Source organism: Panthera uncia (assembly GCF_023721935.1).
Source record: "Panthera uncia isolate 11264 chromosome A1 unlocalized genomic scaffold, Puncia_PCG_1.0 HiC_scaffold_17, whole genome shotgun sequence".
NCBI classification, from domain to species: domain Eukaryota; kingdom Metazoa; phylum Chordata; class Mammalia; order Carnivora; family Felidae; genus Panthera; species Panthera uncia.
Window position 1 is genome coordinate 139206404 of NW_026057577.1, and position 14308 is coordinate 139220711.

Sequence of the window (14308 nt, forward strand, 5' to 3'; positions counted from 1 at the left end):
GCTAACCTTGACCACCTGGCCAAAGTGGTGCTTGTCAGGTTTCTCCAAGTTGGTTATGGCTGCCTGTTTGGGAAATCAAATTAAGACCAGAAGGCTATTGATGAGAACAGGACCAGAGAACGATCTGAAAGTGTGGTGACGGTGGTGCCCTTGTGGCTTGCAGGCCACTCTAGGCGTGACCCCACCCCTGGCCTGGCAGTACAGGTCCCAGCTCCCAGTCCTGTTTGTTGCAGGCACGCTGGAGCTCCTTGGGCGTGTCCTGGCCTTCTGTGCACGTGCAGAGAGTGACCCAGCTCCCTAATTTGGGGCAGGGGGAAGATTCCACCCAGCGGGCTAGTGTGATTTCACAGGAATCTTAAAAAGCACTTTGTGCTCTCTGGCGAGTAGCCTTTCAGATTTACTGGTACTTATTTTGACCCGTGAAGGTATCACGTGCCTGCTTTTCTAGAGGCCTTGCTGTCCAAGTCCTTCCAGCATAGCCCAGAACACGTTGCCTGTTTAGAAGCTATTGGAGTGTTTGATGATGATTTGGAAAAAAGTATCAGCGAGCACAGCAGGACCCAGGGACCCCCTTTGTCAGCGCACTGGCTTTGGTCAGGGAATGAGTAGCACCTTATAACATGCCTTTTGTGTGGATTTGTAATATTTCACTACTTTGGGAAAGTGCCCGTGTGCCCCCAGAGAAGGCGTGATCATGGAAATAACCTTTTCAAGGAAGGGTCACATTCACTTTAGAATTGTCCAGATACGTATTCAATTCACCCCCATCCCCCCACCAGCTGATGATCTTGCCAAGTTCTCTCTGGGCCTCAGTTTCTCATCTGACTGCGGAGGTAAGAGAGACAATAGTTTCAAATGTCCCTCTCAGCTGTAAAGAGTCTGTAATACAATTTGAGGGGTTTGTTGTGTTTGAGATGTTGTGATTTATAATAAGAATATAGATTTGGTCTTTGTCCCCAAGTTTCAAGGACAGAGTCCTAAAACCTTTGCAGTTTCCTAATTGTTGAGAGAAAGGTGTCTTTTGTCCATGTTAATGAAGTGGCTTTTCCACCACACCTAAGGACCAGTGCGGGGAGGAGGGAAGGTGGGAGGAGGGGGAAGGGTTGGTTGGCCGGGGAATTAACCTTGTGATTTGAGGTTTGGAACTTTCAGTCCCTCCCCCTTTCTCTGGGGAGCGGGGAGGGGGCTGGAGGTTGAATCAATCATCCTTGGCCAATGATTTGATCAATCGTGCCTGTGTAATGAAGTCTCCGTAAAACCCCAAGGGACAGTGTTTGGAGAGCTCCCAGGTTGGTGAACACCCAGAGATTTGTGGGCAGCAGCACTGTTTCCCCGCACCTTGCCCCGTGCTTCTCTTCCATCTGGATGTTCCGGAGTCACATCTTTTGTAACAAAACCGTAATCTCGTAAATAAAATGCTTCTGAGTTCTGGGAGCCCCTCTAGCAAATTCATGGAACCAAGGCAGGGAGGGGGTCGTTGGAACCTCCAGTCTGTAGCCAGTTGGTCAGAAGTGTGGGTGACTACCTGGGCTTGTGAATGGCACCTAAGTGGGGGAAGAGGGTGGGAATTTTGTCGGACTGAGCCCTTGACCTGTGGGGTCTGACGCTATCCCCGGGTAGATAATGTCAAAATCAAGTTGACTTGTAGAACACTCAGCTGGTGACCTGGAGTCTCTAGGTGGTGCGGTCAACATCCCCCTCCTGCGCTCCACCCGCCCCCCACCCCCCAGGTCAGAATTGGTACTAGAATTATAGTTGGTGATCAGAAGTGGGAGCAAAGAATCATTCCTGTTTCTTTCTTTTTTTTTTTTTTATTATTTTTTTTAACGTTTATTTATTTTTGAGACAGAGAGAGACAGAGCATGAATGGGGGAGGGTCAGAGAGAGGGAGACACAGAATCTGAAACAGGCTCCGGGCTCTGAGCTGTCAGCACAGGGGCCCGACTCGGGGCTCGAACTCACGGACCGCGAGATCGTGACCTGAGCCGAAGTCGGTGCTCAACTGACTGAGCCACCCAGGTGCCCCTCCTGTTTCTTTCTTATTGTTATTACGTTTTTGTTTGGCCAGGGACTCTTTCAAAGTGATTTAATCCACCGCAGAAGTTTTCGCTGCAGTTTCTATTGTGTCATTGTATTCTGTTCTCTTTTCATCATGGAGATGTGGAATTAAAATATTTATTCCTCTAATTTCTTTGATTTGATACGTTGCTTGCAGTGATTCCTGGTGTCTGGTGCTGGGTAGTGCTTGTGTTTTTAACATCGAAAAATTCAAAACCACTTTCTTTGAAGGACAGAAAGCAGTGCTGTGTAAGAGGATCTTTGGGGGCAGAGAGGCGCCATTTGCTCATGTGCGCCGCGGGGGGTTAGGCTCTTTGCACTTCCTGGTTACTTTGTCCTGTGTCGCATATTGCTGGTGGTCTGTGCTCAGTCTCACAATGGGCCAGGCCTTCTCTCTGTGGGGCTTCAACTGCTTCGTTGAAAGATCATTAAGTTCACTGTAAAAAGGTAAATCAAGTAATGGGCATTCTCTCTTCGTAATGCCATCGTAATGCTTTTAAATTAAAAAGGAGCCCCTTGAAAATGGAACCTTTGTGTACTATTGGTGGGGACGTAAATTGGTTGCAGCCACTAGGGAAGACAGGATGGAGGTTCCTGCAAAATTAAAAAGAGAATTACCATATGTGTGAATTACCATATGATCCAGCATCCCGCTTCTGGGCATATGCCCGAAGGAAATGGGCTCACTGTTGCAAAGACGTGCCTGGACCAGCATGGTTATTGCAGCATCATGCACAACAGCCAAGACGTGGAAACAGCCTAAGCCTCCCGATGGTGGACAAATGGATAAACAGGTACATATATACGATGGAATATTATTTAGCCATAAAAGCAGAAGGAGATTCCGCCATTTGTGTGAAATAAGTCTAAATGAAATACTGTATGATCTCACTTATATGTGGCCTCTAAAAAAGCTGCTGATAAAAATGGAGAGGAGATTGGGAATTGCCAGGGGCTGGGAGGGGAGGGAAGTGAGGAGATGAGGCCTAAGGGCATACGCTTGCAGGTGTAAGGCCCGGGAGTCCTGGGGATGTAATGTGAAGCATGGCTACTCCGGTTAACAGCGCCATATAGTAGGCTCCAAAGTTACCGAGAGTAGACCTTCTGTGTTCTCACCACCACCACAACAAAATGACAATTGTGTGAGGCGAGGGGTGCGTTAAACCACCTGTGTGGTAATCCCTTCACAATTTATGTGTGTATCAAGCCATCATATCGTACACGGTAGACTTCTGCGATGTTACATGTCAGCTGTATTCTCAATAAAGCCGAAGAAAAGGGACCTCCTTCCTTCCCTGTCGTCTAATGGCTTCTTCTTTCACAGACTTGTCACTTCCTCCTGGGGAAAATGTGCTTCTGTCAGTGAAGCCGAAAGTATTTCTCTCAAAATTTCGCATGAAGATGGTGACGTGTGTGTCTATAGTTACACATGTGTGTAGTTTCTCTGGACGTTTGACAAAGGCTGTTCCTAGTGTTCACGTGGGTGGTGCTTGTAAACGACGGTAAAGCCAGCATCTAGTCTGACGTGGTCATCAGTAATGAAAGCTGGATACTTTTAATCAGATGCTGCTCACAGAACGGCTTTTGTACCTGGAAAGTTGATTTGGTGAAGATGTGGTTCATAGTGTTTCAGTTCTGAGAAGGGCTCGTGCTTGACCTATTTCCTTAATGAACAGTTAACACTGACTGTACAACCTGGACAGGGTGTTTCCAGAGCCGTCTGTCAACTGAACCCAATTCACATCTTAGGGCTCATTCCTCGTATTGAAATGCAACCTGACCCTTAGCGTCATAAGGGCTTTTTATTTCTGCACGTGACTGTGGCAGCTGACTGAATAAAATCATCTGTTAACAAAGGACACGTTGTCCACATTGCCTTTGAAAAACCTAAAATTGTTTTTATTTTGGCCAGGTTTTTCGAAGTGTAAGTTTGACAGAAATGACTTGCATATATAGAGCGATCATTCAAAATTTCTTTACAGAGTTCTTTAATAGTTTTGTACGTTATAACCAGATTAAGGAGCTATTCGCATCAGAAAACTTCTTTTATTGTTCGGTTCCAATTTACAGAAAATATCTTTTTTTTTTTTTTTCTTCCATGGCAACTAAAGATTTTGAAAATTATGGCTGAGAGTGCTGGGATTCCCTATCAGACATCCTTGGAATCCCGATGTCTATAGCAATGTGTCCTTCACAGGAATTGGGGAGTGGCTTTCCAGTGACTCATGAGGACATCAGGTCTACTCTGCCTTACCTGGAGTTGACTGTGCAGGGGCATAGCAGAGAATTAACAGTCAGGGTTTCTAGAGCCAGCAGGGATTAGCAAGAGTTGTGAGCTTTTTGCCTGGATCTTGGTCACATGGTCGAGGTGTTGGCTTGTCTCGGACTCCCCTGCCGTCAGGAGAAATAGTCGTGTGGCCCCACTGCGAGGGATGAAATGCCCTTCTGCCTTGTCAGCTTCCTGATAACTGCCAGTCAGAACATTCTAGCTGGTTCTATTACTATTATTATTATTGTTGTTGTTGTTTTGTTGTTGTTGTTGTTATTATTATTATTATTATTATTATTTTGCCCCCAGCGAATAGGAGCCAAGAATCTTTGGTTGCAAAACCCAAGTCCTGAGTTTGCCCCGGCTCATATGCCCAGAACAAATTGGAGTGTTTAAGGAAGGGATGTCTAATTAATTAAATCCTTGAGCACGACATTCTGTGTCTGTTAAAAGTGAAAAGTCATCTACCATTTGCTAAATTGTCTCTTCTGAGGAATAGAATTTAGTGTGAAAACCGCATTTTCGGTTATTTATGAATCATCCTTACTTATCAAAATTGCATAGAGAAGGTGAACTACTAAGTAAAAAGCATTGAACGTGGTATCTTATATGGTGTCCTTTCTTTGCCGTTAGACACAGGAACAGTATCGACTCATACATTGAAACTAGTCGATTTTACAGTTTGAGCATTTTTGAGTGTGTCTAAAAGTGACCTTGTAACTTGTGTTTTGTAACCTAGTCCCTGTACCTTTGTAATAAGGCATAATATTGAAATCTGTATTTTTTCAATTTAATTTCAGCCAGAAGTGTAGACAGGGAGCCACATCTCCATGAGCTTTGAAAGACAGCTTTGCCGGGGCGCCTGGGTGGCTCAGTTGGTTAAGCCTACGAATTCAGCTCAGATCATGATCTCACTGTTCGTGAGTTCGAGGCCTGTGTCGGGCTCTGTGCTGACAGCCGGAGCCTGGAGCCTGCTTCAGATTCTGTGTCTCCCCCTCTCTCTGCCCCTCCCCTGCTCACACTCTGTCTCTCTCAAAAATAAACAGACAAAAAAAATAAAGAATTTTGCTGTGAAGGATACATTTGATTGAATTAAATTATTTAGTTTAGAAAAAATATGCACTTAAATTCAGATAAGTGTATCTGAGTGTGGGTAAGTCTTCGGCTGAAGATGTCTGGACTGGCCTGGGAATGAAACACTACTATTCAAGTCTCTATCCTGCCAAAATAAAAATCCAAATAGGCTTTTATTCCCTTTTTTCCCCCCAAAATAATAATTGAGCACTATTCTGTAGTCATGCATTGTACAATGGAGAGTCAAAGCCCTTTTCTTCCTCTCTGTCGGGAAAGAACAGCCCCATTCAGTGACTGATAGATAGCGAGCTCTCAGCCAGAGCTGCTGAGACTTGGTCTGGAAAGTTTCTCGAGTTCTTCATCCGGATTCCGATCTGTTGGATTCATTTTTTAAAATTGTGCTTTGAAAATTAGACCAGTTTGAAGACCAGTATGGAACAAAGGACTCTAAGCAGTTTTTAAAGCTGGTTTGGAGGAAGGACACGATACGGAGAATTCTGCCGCTTCTCTCTTCACTGTCAATGGTGTATATATATACATACAAAACTCTTTACAAATTTTTGAAAATGGCTCCTGCCAGACATTTAGGGGCCGTTCTTGTCTCTGAGGAGTCCGTCAAACTAAAGTAGGGCACATGGGTTGAATGTGAGTTCCAGAGAAAATCGCTCCCTGAAATTGACATGGACCCACCGGTAGGCAACCGATACATTTCTTGAAGCATTAAAAAGAAAACCAAACAGGAAGTGCATTTCACAGCCCACTGGCTTCACTGACAAGGGCAGTAAATTGTTAGACCTGTTTCTGCGTGTATTCCTTTCATGAGTAGCATAGTCTCCTTGTATCCAAGCAGATTTATCAAGTCAAAACCTGGACAGAAAACCAGGGGTCAGGGCTTCCTGAGTCTGGGATAGCAGCCATCAGGGGAGCCCTAAGTGACTTAAAACTCAGGGCTCCTTAAGTGAAAGCCACTCAATGTTATGTTTTCTTATAATTTACAATTTTTGTGTATGATAGTTTCTTTTCTTTAATGTAACTCCGTAATCGGTTTATATCGTGAGTTCAGTTACCCCGGTTTTTAGAATTATTTTAGAGCTGCTTCATATTTGCATACTTAAAAGTGTGAGTACGCTGCCATTTCCCATGTCAGCACCTTGAGTCTCTACTAACACTTGAAAGCAGATGAAAATTTCAACTCCGATCATTTTAATCCATGTTTCAGTTTCTCTTAACCCCATGCTTATTGGATTTGATTAGGTAGTAGATCCTGAATTATTGAGGGTTTGAAAATGTAATTCATTTATAAATATATTTTAAAAATTAAGCTAGACTAATTAATGCTGCCTTCTAGCATTCTTGCTTCATTAGATTTTAATAACCGGAGAAAGAAGAATGATTAGTGGTTAACACTTCTCTTAACTTACCCTGGCCTATGTTGCGGTTATTTGAATATAAATTAAGACTTCACAGACAGTTGGAAGTTTCTATCTGCCTCTCAGTCTCTTTGATTTTTTTTTTTTTCTTTTTTCATGCCTCTCTGTCTCTTTCTCTTGGTCTCTCTCTGCCTCTCTTTTGTTCCTCTCTGTTTCTTGGTTTTTTTTTTTTTTTTCTCTTTGTCTCTCTTTCTCTCTCTTTTTTTTTCTTTTTCTTTTTCTTTTTTTCTTTTTAGGTCATTCCTGGGAGAAAGGAAATCTGGGGGGTTTTTTCCTATTTTTTTTTTCTCTTTGTCTCTTTCTTTACTGTTCCCAAACATGTCTATTTATAATCCTGCTTGCCTAGTAGCATTTAAAATATATTTTCCCCCTGATTTTAAAAGTAGTACCCACTAATATAGAACACTAAAAATATAGGAAACCTGTAAAGAAGAAAACCTAAATCCTGTAGAAATCCATCACCCAGAAATTAAACTCACTTCCAATTTTGTTTGTTTTCTTCCAGTCTTTTCATGAAATTGTACGTGTGGGTTTGTTCATTCATCCTTTCAAACAAACTTTTATTGAGTGCCTTAATTACTGGTACTTCTAGGCATCTGTGGAAGAAAAAAACAACACACTCGTTCCTCCTGGAGTTCATATTCTAGTGACTGAGCCAGAAGATAAATTGCTACACTACATAATGTTACATGGTGAACCCCGTTTAAGGAAACTAAAGCCAGATGAAGGGATTAGGGTGTGTGAGGGTGGGCAGGGAGGGACAAATTGTAATCAAGTGCTCCAGAAAGACTTCACTGAGGATTTTTGAGCAAAGACTACAAAGTGAGTTGTGAGTCCTGTCTGAATAAAGAGCTTCTGGGCTCTGGGAACACTCAGTGCAAAGGCCCTGAGGCAGGAGCTATAGATGAGGGTGATTTTTTTTATTTTATACCGTAAGTTTGTTGTTTTTTTTTTAAGCAGCCATAGTAACTGGAATAAATGGGATATTATGCAGTTAATTAAGATCATGTTATAGAAGAGGATTTAGTGATACGAAAATTTCCCCTTTGTTGCTAATTGTGTAAAAAAGAAACCCAAAAAACTATAGGTTTAAATAAGTACGGGAAGGTATAATGTACGGTGCCTCGTAATTATTTGCTGTCACGTACGTGGTGTCTCTGTGTGAGGGGAATACAGGTGATTTTTATTTTCTTGATTTGGCTTACCCTTACTACATTTCTCTTTCTGTAGTGAACATGGTGGCTTTTATCATGAAGAGAGACAGTTGGGGGGGGTGGTGGTTCCCATCACGCAGGATGAGGTCTGTGATTGTGCATGTCGGAGGCGACTCAACAGAAGGCTGCAGGCAGTCAGTTTGCCCAAGGGCCCTAATGGCTCCGGCTCCAGAGCTGCCGTCCAGAGACAGGGCTCTGGTTGCCAGGAGAGGGACTGGCACGGCCCAGTCATTGGCAACAAAGGTCAGGGCCGAAGTCCAGAGACGCAGCTGGGCTCAAAGGAACGCTGGAGCCTCAGAAATCAGAGGCATTACAGGGGGGCCCTGCTCAGGCCAAGTGCCACTTAACACCGAGTCTCACGGGATTGGGGTGAAGAAGAAGTGGTCACGTGTTGTGAAGTAATAAACCCAAGCGATTGACTTCCAAGATCAGGCGGTGTCCGAGGGGTGGAGTAAAAGGTCTTGAATTCTTCCTTTCTGAGACTTTGCCACAGGCCCGAGGTTGAGCCTCCAGGCATAGGTGAGGGGTCTAACTGCATAGTCTCATGATTGAGGCATGCTCCAAGAGAGCTTTTACTTCAGCAAGATTTGGAAACTCTTTGTATCATCCAGACTAGGACTTGTATCTCTATCCTTGTGCTCCCGACGATAATCTTTGGGCAATTTAAGCAAGAATGAATCTGAGAAGACGTTATGTTCTCTCGTGAACCACCCATCCCAGCCAAGTTCTGTATATGTAAATATACATACATTGAAATTACATATACATGTGTTCCCAATTTTTTTTTTTTTTGCGGTCTATAAAAATGGTACCGTATTTATGTAGCCTTCTAGAACTAATGTCCTAACGCTAAACATTAATCCACGTTGCTGTGTATAGCTGTGGTTCGTTCTAGGTTGCTGCTGTAGAATATCCCACCATGTGACCATACCACAGTTTATTTACGTGTTTTCTTTTCATTGGACGTTGGGCCTTTTCTTTTACCAGACGGTTCGCTGCTTCTTTGAGTTTCTGAGTTTACTCTGGCAGTATGAAAAAAATCGCAAAAAGAAGAAAGGTAAATGCCTAACACATAAAGTAAATAGTTTCTTAAGCCAGAATACTGTATATTTGAAAGCGTGTGTGATACCTGTACCAACCTATTGTAGAATTACTCTCTTCTTGTTACGTGGCACTGTTCACACGGGTGTAGGCCGCCACTAGAGGGCGTGTGAGGGAGGGGACATCAGCCTGTCCTAGAAGCTAGAAGTGCCCTGGCTGCTGTTGAAACTTAGCTGCCTGGCAACTTTTCAGGACTTGCACATTTCAGAGCAAAAATATTTGCGTCACTGCAGTTACAAGAAGAAAATCCAATGAAAGGTTATGTCTGTATGTGTGCATGTGCACGCATGGGTAGGATGCACATATATTCGAATATAGGAGGAATGAACAAGGACAAAAAGTAGTGACAAGGTCACATCTGTGGGGATAGGACAGACCGGCTGAGGAGGACATTGACATACAAATGGCCCAAACCAGTGACAAATGACTATGCTGCTTAGTTTAGAAACAAGCTGGTGATGTGCGAGGCCGCGGAGAACTCAGCGGTACTTTGAGTTCATCCTTTTGCTGCTTATTTCTGTCTAATGTCTCGGGAAGTCTTCTGCGTGTTCTTCGTTATGTGCTCTCCAGAGTCTCCTCGTCCCTCACCTGTCCCTGACGTAGAACTTTCTCCTCTCTTGGAAATGAAATGCACAGATTCCTACCCCCCCACCCCCAGAGCTCTACGTAACCTTGAATAGGGAACCTTAGAAAATGGCTTCATTTGCTCTTGTGTGAAGAGAAGACTTCTTGGTGAGCTGTTGGCCCCCGGGCACGAATTGACCTGTCAACTATTGAGGGCAAAGGTCCCTGCTTGTCATAAAAGCATGCAAAAGAAACGGCTGTCAAAGGTTTTCCTCAGGACCTGGGAGGATTTGTGGTAGAACGCACACCTCCCTCTTCCAGCACCACCATCAAAGTTTCCACCTCCCAACACCCAGCGCCTGTGTGTGACTGTGTTCCTTATACGACAAAAGGGACTTTGCCGATGAGATTGAGTTAAGGGTCTTTAAGATGGGAAGAGGATCCTGGATTATCCAGGTAGGCCAGTGTATTCACAAGGGTCTTTTTTAAAGTTTATTTGTTGTGAGAGAGAAAACATGAGCAGGGGAGGGGCAGGAAGAGACGGGGAGAGAGAGAATCCCAAGCAGGCTCTGCACCATCAGCCTGGAGCCCAGTGCAGGGCTCGAACCCCCGAACCACCAGATCATGATCTGAGACCAAATCAAGAATCAGACGCTTTACTGACGTGAGCCACCCAGGCACCCCCACAAGGGTCTTTATAAGAGGGAGGCAGGTGGTCAGAGAGGGGAGAGATGCTATGCTGTCGGCTGAGAAGATGGAACACGGGGCCACGGGGCCTCGGGGCCAGGAATGCAGGCCGCCTCTGTGAAGTGCAGGAGACCAGGAAACAGACTGTCCCCCAGAGCCTCTAGAAAGAATGCGGCCCAGCAGACACACTTTAGATTCTCATCACCAGAACTGAGGGAAGATCAGTGTGTGGTTTTCAGCCACCAAATTTGGTAATTCATTACGGCAGCAGTGGGAAACAGTGTTCCTTATCCCGTGAAAGAACCAGCCCTGTTAGACAATGTTGAGGGTGCATTTGCCAACTCACATCTCCGTCCACTGAAGAAATGCACTTTGACCCCAGTTTGTGGGAGAACTGCCTCCTGAAACAAGGAGGCTGGAGCACCAGCCAGAGCGGTCCAGTTGAAGAAGCACCAGACAGGGAGCCCAGAATGGGCCTGGAAGAATGCTCCCAATGGACAGGTAGGAATAAGAGAGCTCGGAAAGGGAAACACGTGGTCAAGAAGGGTCTTGGAGACGCCATGCTTGGAGGCCAGCAGCAAAGAGAGTTTCGAGGAGGAGGCTGTAAATGGTGTTCTGAGAGTTCTGGCCCCAGAGGGCCACTGGGTTATATAAAAAAGTTTGTAGAGAACCGTATAAAGACTTTATCTTAATGTTTGTCTCTTTTTGAGAGGTAACGGGGGGAGGGGCAGAGAGAGGGAGACACAGAATCCGAAGCAGGCTCCAGGCTCTGAGCTGTCAGCACAGAGCCCGATGCCGAGTTTGAACTCACAAACTGTGAGCTTGTGACCTGACCCAAAGACGGCCCTTAACCCACTGAGCCACCCAGGCACCCCTATGGAGAACTGTATAAATAGTTCCCCATGCCTTTTGTTTGTATGTGTGGAAGAGGCAGAGACTTTTGGGGGAGGAAAACCAAATTAAGGAGCTTACAGATAAGATGAGGGTTGAGAAAATGGAGGTGGGTAGTGTGAACCACACATTTGAAAATATTGGCAGTGGGTGTGTGAAGAGAAAGCAGCAGTTTGTTTTTGGTTAATTTTTTTTTTTTTATCGTGGTAAAAGATCCATAATTTACCTTGAGTGACAGTACGTTCACCGCATCATGCAACCATCGCCACTGTCTAGTTCCAGAATATCTCATCACCCTCAAAGGAAACCCATAACCCTTGAGCCGTCACTCCCCATCCCTCTTCCCTCTAGCTCCTGCCAACCACGAATCCGCTTTCTGTCTCTGTGGGTTTGAACATCTCAGTCTAGATGTTTCATGTAAATAAACCATACGATACGGGGCCTTGTTTTGTCTGGCTTCTTTCGCTTAGCATAATGTTCTTAAGGTTCATCCCTCTCGTGGCGTATGTCAGTACTTAATTCTTTTGCATGGCTGAAAACTACTCCATTATTTGGATATACCACATTTCGCTTGTGTAGTCATCAGTTGGTGGACGTTATGGTTGTTTCTGCCTTTGGGCTGTTGTGAACGGGGAGCACCTTGGTTCTATCTTGTTTGGTTTTGTTTTCCGAGCGGGGAACTGTGACCCTGTGGGTGAAGGAGGGTATGTGGCCCGGCAGGACTGCTTCTGTCCGGCAGACAGCACATCTGTCTGTCGTTCCTGCCGTCCAGCTGCAGGGGGGCGTCTGGACTGTCTCTAGGGGGCAGGATTCTGTCTGGGGGGAAAGGGGACCTGGGCTAGCGGTTGGCTTCGTTTATCATCCACACATCCTACGGGAGGATGGATGGTAGCGTTAGGTAACTGGGCCAGTGCCCGATGCCAGAGTAGAAGCTGAGTTCTAGGCAGTGCCCGTGCCTCCAGCAGTGAGAGGGTTGGTTCTGAAGGAAGAACCCAAGAGTGTGCCTTCACTCGTCATTTTAGTCATGCTTCTTATTTATTTTTTAAAGGGGAGAGAATATGCTAGAAGGAGGGAAAGGTGGGGGGGGGCAATGCTATTATTTAGAGGTATCTGGTAAAAGGAGGAAAAAAGTGCATGATATGGTACCCTTATTGGGCAGATTGCATTGCCCCTGTGCTATTTGTTAATTTTTTTGAAGGCTATTCTTACTTGTGCCTGTTTTTAAAACCTGAACAACTGGGAGAGAGAACTTATAATCCTGTAGTCATTTGGCTTGTATTCTTAGAGAGTATTTTTAAACGCTAACTTTCAGAGCCATCTCATGTCATTTAAAACACAAGAAGTGCTTTCACTATTCATTTCTCCTGATCTGCCAATTTTAGATTTTGAATAGTATTTTTACTTCCACTGAAACACTTTTTTTTTTCCCCAGATCTGTTTCTTGGTGTTTGTCTGAATTTTTTTTGGTGAGTTGTCATTATCTTTATTAAAACGAGTGATGATATATTTTCAGTCATGACTCAAGAGTCATCTGCTATGGAAAGAAAACTGAATTCCAAAGCTTATCAAGCTAAACATCCTCAACTCAGAAATGGATGTTTATTTTGAATAAATTGCACATTTAAATATTTTTTCCCCCCTGAGGCTAAGCTGAAATGAAATCATCTTGCTTTAAAGGGCTTTTCATGGATGCACCATGCTTGAAATATGTAATGAAGACTCAGTAATTGAGAAAATTTTTAAATGAGGCCTTGATAATTGAGAGAAAAGAAACATATTTCTAAGGAGAGAAATTGATCTACAACTGATTTGAGGTCCAAACAGGAGTATTCTAATCTAGGTCTTGATTAAACTGGAGTAGAAAAAGACGGTCCTCCACAGTCTTGCTTACATATGAGCGTCCGATCGGACCATGTCTACTTGCCTAATGAAAGGGGAGAAGGAATCCGGGTTTGAGGAATGTGTGCTCTTTGTGTACGGCATATGGAAAGTTAGGGATCAGTTTGTAAGTTTGCTTTTGTTCCTTGGTCAAGGTGCAAAAGTCTCCCAGCAGTGAAAGAAAACATGGCTGGTAAGGAATTTTCTCATGCTGGTTAGACTCTGGGATTGATCATTTAATTAATAGCAAGAAGGTAGTTGGCTAAAATCCTAGAGAAGACTTGGTCTCTATGGTACCGCCGGCTTATTTCTGGACTAGGAGAAAAGCTATTTATTCTCTGCTAAGCAAGTGATTTCAAGACGTAGAGGGAGGCCAGTGAAAAGTTGATACAGCTGCTTTTATTGGAGTCAAGACTCCGATATTGCATCCGTTAATGTTGGCTGAGCTCACCACCTAGACTTTGTGTGAACTCTTGGCCTGAGATTCTCTCTCTGCCCATTTCCCCCATTTCTCCCTTTTGGATTTAATCACGGGGGGGAAATAGAGGGAACTGATTGCTTGATCCGATGCCTAGGAATGCAGAATTAGAGAGGAGGATGAAGCTGCTGGGAAACCAAGCCTGGAAAAGATCTTAATGAAACAAAATCATAAAGACAACCTGTCCAGCACTCAGGGGCCCAGAGAACGGATTATTTGCTAGTCCCTTTCAGTTAAGTAGTTAACTGAGGACCATCTCGTGATCCTCCTTCTTTTTAGATACAGAGAAGAAATGTTCCCTTTCATGTTCAGTCACATACTGCCTTCACTCGTTTATATTCTGACACTTTTGAAAGATAGCTTGACAGCTACTGCTACGGGTCTGACACTGTGGTAAGGTCTGAGAAGAAGTGGGGGTCATATGGCAGGGTCACCTAACATCAAGATAGTATCAAGAGCAGAGTCATTAGCCGATCCTGATCCCCCTCCCCTCTCCCAACCCTTGAGTCTGATAAATCCTGGCTCCTTATCCATGTTGTATAGGAGGAGAGAATCCAGACAAAGTGTGAAAGTGGATCTATATAAAATATTTTTGGTCAAGAAGGCTATAACACAGCGTTCTCGGGATCTTTAAAATTTTTTATATATTAGTTCACGTGAAGCT

General features: G+C 44.2%; 1 protein-coding gene across 1 annotated transcript in view; it reads left to right on the forward strand.

The window, feature by feature from the left end:
- RETREG1 (reticulophagy regulator 1) overlaps positions 1-14308 on the forward strand; it is a 127537-nt gene that overhangs the window by 42608 nt on the left and 70621 nt on the right. The window lies entirely within an intron of this gene.